This window comes from Metopolophium dirhodum, chromosome 7, assembly GCF_019925205.1.
Source record: "Metopolophium dirhodum isolate CAU chromosome 7, ASM1992520v1, whole genome shotgun sequence".
Classification (NCBI taxonomy): Eukaryota; Metazoa; Arthropoda; class Insecta; order Hemiptera; family Aphididae; genus Metopolophium; species Metopolophium dirhodum.
This window is the reverse complement of record NC_083566.1, coordinates 5,387,174-5,396,759: the sequence shown is the minus strand read 5'-3', so window position 1 is coordinate 5,396,759 and position 9,586 is coordinate 5,387,174.

Below are 9,586 nucleotides of genomic sequence, written 5' to 3'. Positions count from 1 at the left end.
TACAGCACACTATACAATGATGATGAAATATTGAAATATTACATAAACAACAATTATAATACAACACAATAAACTCATAATAGTTTAATACAGTAAAAATAAATATATATTTTTCATTTTTAATTTGTATTTACCTAGTAAATGAACTAGGTACCTATAACACATTATTATTAGTTACAGCTGTGATGTTTAAATCGTTAGCATTTAATATGTATTTCTCGTTTGCTGCAATAAATCATATTATTATTATAATTTATTTTCGGCGTTACTTTATCGTTCAAACACGGAACACGTGGAACACTATGGCTGAGGCACCAAACCATACTATATTTTCATTGTTATTATTATAATATTATTGTCATTTGTCATCGTCATAGGTTTAATTGTTTAGCGCGGTATACTCAAGTAAGCATCACGATGCCGTGTTACTAGTTAACTTTAATATTCACATATAACAAATGACTACCTGATAAATTGATAAATACAGCGATTCCCGAAGTGTACATCGCGGTGTCTTGACAGGGGTGCCGTACTGCCATAAATTTGAAAACCCGACGATGGCGGCGATTGAAACAATTACGATTATGCAAATCAAAATTTATAAATTATGTATAATTTTAATTAAATATATATTTTCATATTACCCATTATAATACATATATATTTTCAGGTTTTTTTTTATCTCCTATGATTAGCCATGCTATATTGCTATGACATGTGAAGGGTGCCCTTAGAAGATCTTAGTTCAAAAATAAAAAGGTAGTGTCATCCACTGCATGTAGAATGTAGATACATCAGACATGTATATCGTATATGTCTTGTAAATGTAATACATTCATCGCTACGCTCAGAATCTAACAAAGTATAATTAGGTTGCTATGGTAATCTAAATATATTAATCATCGGTTGCTGGGGGTAACCTAGAGACGTTATAAGATTATTTATTGTTTGGTTGTCATGGCAACTGTAACGGTAACACTCTTCGTGTCGCACAAAATTATAGAATGACCGTAGCCATAAGACATATACATGTCAAAAGGTAGCCGCGGACCAAATAAGTTTGGGAACCACTGGATTAATACATTTACATTCAGTACCTACTGAACATAACTTTAAGCACAATAAGAAGATTGAGAAATGAAAACGTATGCTATCGACGCGATAACCTCTTGCCCTGTATAGGCATGGAAAAACCTAAACTGGTATAGTATCCCTGCATTATAGGATATTGTACTTATAATTATAATTTGTAATTTGTAATTATAATTTGTTTTCGGCGTTGCTACATCGTTCAAACTAGGAGCGCGTGGGGCGCTATATAGCCTGAAACACCAAAGCATAATAAACTTTCATTGTTGTTATTATATTATTATTATTATTATTATTATTATTGGTATAGACACTAGGCGTGCAGTAGGTACCCGCTTAAACACGATGGCGTGGGTACCAGTTAACTATTCACAAAATATTATAACTACCTAATAACAATATGCATTATAATACATATTATATTGTTGTATTATATTTATTCATGCGCGCGTGCGTGGGTGTGTGTGCGATAAAAGCATGATGGTGGGAGGTGTTATTGTGATTATTATTTTCCGGTTATATTTTTCGGCAGAGAAAACAAGCATAATGAAATAATCGGTCGGTAAAACCACAAAGGCAGGTAAAAACGAAGTTGAGCGTGTCGCTGTGGCGGCGTATACGTATGAGACGCGGAGGCCGGGCCGCCGCACCCCCTCCGGTGAAAATTCGTGTCCCGGAAACAATCTCTTTTCACCCCGCTGGTTGCGCGCACTACCGTGGTCGCGGCACCGCCACTGCTAGCAAAGCCACACAGATATTATTATTATTATTATTATTATTATTCGTCGTAAGTCTTGTGATTATTATTTTTTTCTTACACGGCCGCGGATTTCCATCGGTTTTGTGTGAGCGCGAGCGTATACACCACCACCTACCTACCTATTATTTCCCGCGCTCACAATATCATATTATTATGGTTGTATGTATATCATTGTATATATAGGTACGTGCTCTGGACTGGAAAACGGACCACCGCCGCCACGTAAATATTGTCACAGCGCGATTTACCCTTTCTTACTGCACACACACGCCCCTGCAAAGAAAACCGGTCTTTCATTTTTCTCCGGCCCCCGGAGGCTAATCACTCCCTAAATCCCTCCGCGGGCCCCACTGTGCCCTGCAGTGGTAATATAGGTACCGTATTGTATGTTATGGTGTGGATACGAAAACGAAAAACCGGATTAGCAGCCCCCCCGCTGACGAGTACGCGGACCAATCGCAGCCGCGCGTTATTATAATATTATATTGTTATTGTTGTTATGGTTGTGTATATATCAAATACATCGCATGCATCGTGCGCCTGTACGGCTATTGTGTGTTTACGTGTTTTGATTTTACATTTCACTCCGACCGACATCCCAATAAAATAATATGTTGACGTAGCAAAATATTGTGACGCAAAGCGTTTTAAGAAAATATTATTGTTACCGCAACAAACTCGATAAGGATTGCGTGTAAAAATAGCGCGGTGCGATGCATACAATTATTCGATTTCATCGCGTTTCACTTGAAATAATAATTATTAATCATCAAGATTTTTTGTAAGGGTAGCATGATTGTACCATCGTTTTTGAAGGCGACACCTACCTATAATTGGGTATTTATAATCGCATTTTATTGTCATTGTTCAAGTCAAATTAATTTTCTAAACATTTCGATACATATTATAATATGTTTGTTTTATCTCAACTTGAGGTTATTGTAAGTAAAAAAATCATTGGTTATTATATTTTGATACATTATTACTAGAGCGCGGATTTGTATGCACTTAAAAGTATTGAAATATGCCATATAATATGCAGTAAAAATCATGAAAATATGCAAAAAATATGCAGTAAAAATCATGAAAATATGCAAAAAATATGCAGTAAAAATCATGAAAATATGCAAAAAATATGGAGTCAAAATCATAAAAATATGTAAAAAATATGCAAACATTTTTTATTTATTTAAAATTTACAATACAACTTATAATAATTAATTACTTAAATAGATACTTCCTAAAAAAAATTTAGGGAATTTCCTGAAAAACTTAATTTATTTTTAAAATGTTATTTATTATTAAAATGAATAATCATGTGCATTTCAAGTTTTTCTTCTGTGAAGCTGTATCGTTTATCGGTTAACATATTTTTAAAAACTGAGAACGAACGTTGGACGTCAATCGAAGTTGTTGGGGAATATTTGAAGCAACTTAGTATTGTCGGGTCTTCATAAAGATCTTCGAGCTGAACGTTTTCGCGGTATGTCGATAACCGACCGACACTGCAAGAACGATTAAGTTTACGTCGTAATCGATTATTTATCTTATAAAGGTTTAAATAAATATATATATACATTATTATTTAGTGACTATGAAATTTAGTTTTAATTTTTCTACTTGACAAAATATTATTTTATACATTTTTTTAAATTTTTGCTTCAATATGCAATAAATTTTGAATTTTGCCAAAATATGCAAAAATATGCAATAACCTTTAAATATGCAGAGATATGCAAAAAAAATTTTCTCTATTAGCTTCAAATTATGATGATTCGTGGAGATAACTGACAACAATCCAAAAATATTAAAAGGAAAAGAATAATGCATAGAAATCCGCGCTCTAATTATTACACATATACATACTCTAGACATTTTATAAAAATAAAATTCGCTTCAAAATAATATGAAATAAAAATATTTAAGTTGTCATGAAAGATATTTAAAAATCAACAAAACAATGCATAAAAAAGTGCATATTAATAAGCATATTAATAATTTGTTTGCAGATAGGTTAGTGTTATAGTACCTATATAGGTATATTATATTATATTATACGAGTATATCGCATATACCTATAATTATTATATTATATAGCTATATAAATATTGCTCGGATCGGTAGTTATTGGAGGAGATCACATTGTACTTATTTCGGTCGTCGTTGGTGGTAGGGAGCCTGGAAGTGCTTAACGATTTTAATGAATAATAAACGAACTGAATTATTCAATAGCGAAACCGACACCCTCGATGAGTGGTAAACTATAAAACAAAAAGAACCATGGTGGTGACAGGGGGAATAAGAGACGCGACTCGGCCGGGGCGAGTATAATATATTTACGTGTATAATAATATCGTAGTAGTGAAAACCGAAAGCATATTATTCGGAGTTTTAATAATAAATTATTCGTTAGGTTCGTGCGGTATCTTAATATCGGCATCGCGGCGACGGGGAAGAAAATCGCGGTTAAAGTGTTTAATGGTATGCACCGCGGTCATTTTATATAATATTATAATATTTCGAATGTATACGAGCATATTATTCTAGGTATGTTAAGTTATTATTATGGTATACATATTATTTGTAATATTATATAGGTATTAGGTACCTATCAGCGTTGAAATTTTTGGGTTTTCTTTTACTGTTTTTAGTGATTGAGGACCAAACAACTCGTCTTGATAAGACTACTTAATATTATTTTCATTATTATTTTTCATTGGAATGGGAAGTTAAGAACTTTTACTATATAGTATAATAATAATATGTACATTACGTAATAAAAGAAGTTACAAGGAATAACATTAGTGAGCATTTTATTATTTTAGTATCAGGTTTAAGCTCAGTATACAACAAGATTACAAGACAATGTTTTCGTGGCCCAAGCCAAGTCCTTTCCTTATATTTTATATTATCTCAATTAAAACACCAGTTGAATAGGCCACTGATATATGACAATATGTCAATATGCTTATAATATGCGTATTTGGGTATTTATCACTTTATGCTGGTTTATCGCCCAAAAAACGGTGTATTGTGCGTGTGTGTGTGTGAAGTCTCTACGGTGACTCAAAAAACACGGTCTGAAAAAACACTGGTGAAAAAAAAATGTCAATTGCGAAGCGCACCAATGTGGTAGAAGTATATTATACCTATAACTATATACACGTTTATAAGTGGCCGTGTCGGTGAATATAATAATATTATAAAGGTACCTATAAAACTCGTCGTGTTTGGTGACTATAACACAGGCTCCGACGACCCGCTTATCCATAGGTACATAATATATTATTATTATGACATATTATTATATAATGCTATGACATTTTTTTTTTCTAAATTTTCCAAGTGGTTTTGGGACGTACGCTGATATCTCGGTGAAAACGACGTGCTCATACAATACAGGTAAACCAATAATAATACGAAGGTACCTAAGTGCGTTTGCGCTCCCCGCATAGCAGTCTCCGCAGTCTGTCTCCCGTGGACACGCTCTTCACTCTTCAGAGCAACATCACTCGTCCGTTATTTCGTCTTTTTATGTGTCGCCGCACGTACGCACGCCGGTAAAATAAATTCATACACGGTAAGTGGGTAGTTGGATGCAATAATAGGTACCTACACCGTACACGTTTAATTGGCGTTTTTAACTCGTCCTCGGAACAGTGCGCGAGCCACGCTATTGTGTTTATTATTATATTATTATTATTATTATTGAACGGTGGAGGGGGGGGGGGGCTGGTACCACTCTCCTAGATTTACGCACACGTATGACAGCTCACGTCATCGTTTCGCGGTTATAACCACGACCCCGTGCGGATTTCTCGAGTGGAGTTTTGTTCTCGAATCGCGGCGGCGGCAGCTGCGACATTCCACGGCGGGCACATGCGAAATCGCTGGAAAAATTTTGCTCCGATTTTATTCTCTTTTTTTTATAGGAATATATATATTTTTTTAAGTCGCCTTGTATTTTTTTTTTCAATACTTCTTGTACCTACGCATCATACATCGTTTAACCCGCATTTATGTATAGGTATAAGCGTATGATCCGAAAAATCCAGCTCAACGAGTAACGACTGACTATGTTATGTTATATACCATGATTGTTATAACACGCACGCATTACAACAATAATCATTATTATCGTTAATTCGGTCGTATACCTATCTATAATCATAATAATATACGGCATACGCTCTATAGCACAATAACAACAATATAATCATCCGACGCAAGGTATATAATATTTGTGTATTTTAATTTTTATCTCTACACTCTTGCAGACCTTTGAAAGTCTTTGGAGTAAATATTAAAATAAAACGAAGAATCAAAGTTACTGGAATGATGACTAAATATTATATTATCTGTGACTAAAATATGTTTGAATAAGCATTATAGGTAATATGTTTAATTCTCAACAATAACATTCTTTTTAACATTTTGAAAAATCATAAGAAATTGGTATGTATATTATATTATACTATATACACTATATTAAACCAAATTAATGCTGGTAATTGAATACAACAATAAAGTGCTATAAAAATAAATATGAAATTTGTGGTGAAAATTAACAAATATGTATATACCTATATAAGTAAAAATAATAGATCAACAGTTATTTTACACTATAATATTAATAGTTGGGTACTCAAATCATTTGTTTTACAAAAAATATGTTCGTATTGCTGATTATTTTCTTTCTGAAACTTAATACACATTATTTTTCTAACCAAACAACAATATAATGATATTATTGTTCAAATATATAATAATATGTTACGGGTAGAGTACGAAAATGGGTAGTGTACACATTACCCGGCTAATATAAACCTTATCCATATGAACAGTACAATGTATACATTATCTGCCTTGAATAATATATACAATGCATACATTATCCAGTGTGCTGTGAATAAAGTATGAATTAGAAAAAAACCAAATCATATTAATCTGAAAAAATTATTTATAGCGTTATCTATTAAGTAAATTAGGTATTATTAAGTTATTATTTTATAAATATACCCATACATTTGAAAAATTAAACAAGTACCTACAGTTATTTATTTGAACAGTTCAAATTTTGGTGGCATTTTGAGTTGAAAAGTATCCCACTAGATTTACATTTACATTTAGGTATTAGATAAACTTTGCACTTTTACACAGACATTATTAATTATACCTAGGCCACCCGAAAGAGATTGTGCATTAGCTATTTCGCACGATGATGTTTTTGTAGGCGACACTTTTAAAATATCTATCAATAGTTCAGAACATACAGAAAATTGATTTCTTGAATAAATTTGAAAAAGAGTGCCATTTTTATTTCCGAGCTCATAGTATTGATTACCGCTATATAATATCACAATTAAAAAAATATTATCCATTCAAAGATAGACAATATACAAATTAGCCGGTTAGATAATGTACAAAAATAAACGTTTTACAAATAATATTTTTACCTTATCCAATTGGCATAGGTAGTGTTCACTTCTTTAACCAATTTTCGTACTTTACCAGTAACACATATAACAAAGGAACTCTTTATATTACTTTAATAGGTTTTGAGTGTATTGCAAATGTAAAAATGATTCTTAGCAAAGACGGTGTATCATCCTATACTTTCATGGGTATTTTATAATACGTTTATACAAGACATTTTAATATAGGTATTAGGTATGTTTTTGGGCTGGATACAACTTTTTTGTTTCCTAACCAAATTTTCTAATTAATTTTGTTTTGTTCATCGCCATAAAAATAGAAATCAACAATTAAAACATAACTATAATAATTATTGTTTTATTATTCCAAAAATCAATCCATCATTCATTAAATACCTAACAAACTACTAGATGGTTTCAACTTAACTATATACCCCAAAACATATATAATATGATTAATGATTTCTCAATTTTTCTTGCAGAGAAAATATATATAGTTGCATGCTTCTTTTTTTTCTACTAGTTATACATTTGCCTGAATTAATTTTTGTCAAAAACATTTTAAGGAAGAACAGCTTACGAAAAACATATTAATTTTAAAGCATTTTGGTTTAGAAACAAAAATATTATCAACATTTGTAGAATAAAAACTAAAAAGATTGGAATATTTCAGCCCATAAATAGTTCAAAAACTGTTAAAATTTTTTTCAAAATTATAACACGTAGGTATATTGAAAATGAAAACATAAATGTCTGGTTAGATACACAAAAAAATACACACACACACCCATTATTGCAAAACGAATATACATTAATCTCTCGGCTTAGAGAATGAAATTGATATTATCTATTGGGTATTTTTTTGTTAATAATAATTTAAAAGTATATTGTAACGTTACGAGGAAAAATATACAATTACAAATTGTCATAAACTTATCAATGTATATAATTAATTGTATCTCGTATACCATTGATCCATTTATCCAAGACACTATATATACTATGTATATCTATTTTCTAGACTTGAATTATGTAATGTTCATTATATTTAACTTAATTAGTTAGTTTAAGTATATTATAATTATTTCATAAGAAAAACGTCGGCATTAAAATAATATTATCTCATTAAAAAAAAAAAAAAAAAATACTAAAACGTTCTGTAATTTACTGACCTTTATTATTATTATTATTATTTGTTTTACTATGTGGCAGAAAAAAAACACTAAGTTGTGAGTATTGATATGATTTTAGGAAGTCTATAATTTATTTACTTTGGTATATTTAATTTAGATATGCGAATTATTGTGACATTTTGAACATTTTGAAGTAATAATAATTATAGTTTGATTTAGTTTAAAAAATAGAATATAAAGCAGCCACTTTGTCGCGTTTTAAAATACAGTTCTCTTAATAGTAAAAAATAAGGTGTCCCCATTATATAAGTTGTATAATTATTACCATAATGATAATTCCACAAAAATTACTTCAAATTCAGGATTTTCGACAGTTTTAGTTATGTTACCTAGTCAAGTGTAAAGACTGCCGAGAGTCGAGACACGTCTTCTAATAATGTAGCGACGATACTATTATTGTTTGTGTAACACTTACAACTACTATGCGTAATTTTATACAATGTAATAATGCATAGTTACTCATTAAAATTGAAATGATTTTATTAGATCGGATGTTGTCATGTCGACGCCTATCAAATAATATAATTTGACATTATAACATTAAATAATATAACATTATTTATTATACATCATGACGTGCTTCGCATTGATTTTGCGCCGTACATAGTGGCAACGCCATCTATAAATTATGACTTCACTGTATTATGTAATTCTCGGGACCATATTTCGTACATAGATGGCGCAGTAAGTTCCGAAAAAAACATTCTAATACCAAACAAATTATTATTTTTATTTATTTATTTATTATTTTATTTAGTATTGTAATATTATTACGTTAATAATAATATCTTACCCCTATAGTATAGATATCAACCCTAAAGTAGGACCAAATTTGTTTTAAACAGGCTTCATACCGAAATATATTATTTTGGTGATTAGATTTCAATATTATCTGTGACAGTTGTACACTTGAACCTACCTATATGATTATACTTTTTTGTAATTGTGTTTATTACCGGATTTCAATTATTTTCCTTAAAAATAATTTAAATTCTAAATTAAAATTATTTTATTCCTAATCAGCTAATCACTATGAACAAAATTAGAAGTTTATAAATTGTCATAGGTATATTGTATTCAATTTAATATTTACAAATAAATGAATCGTT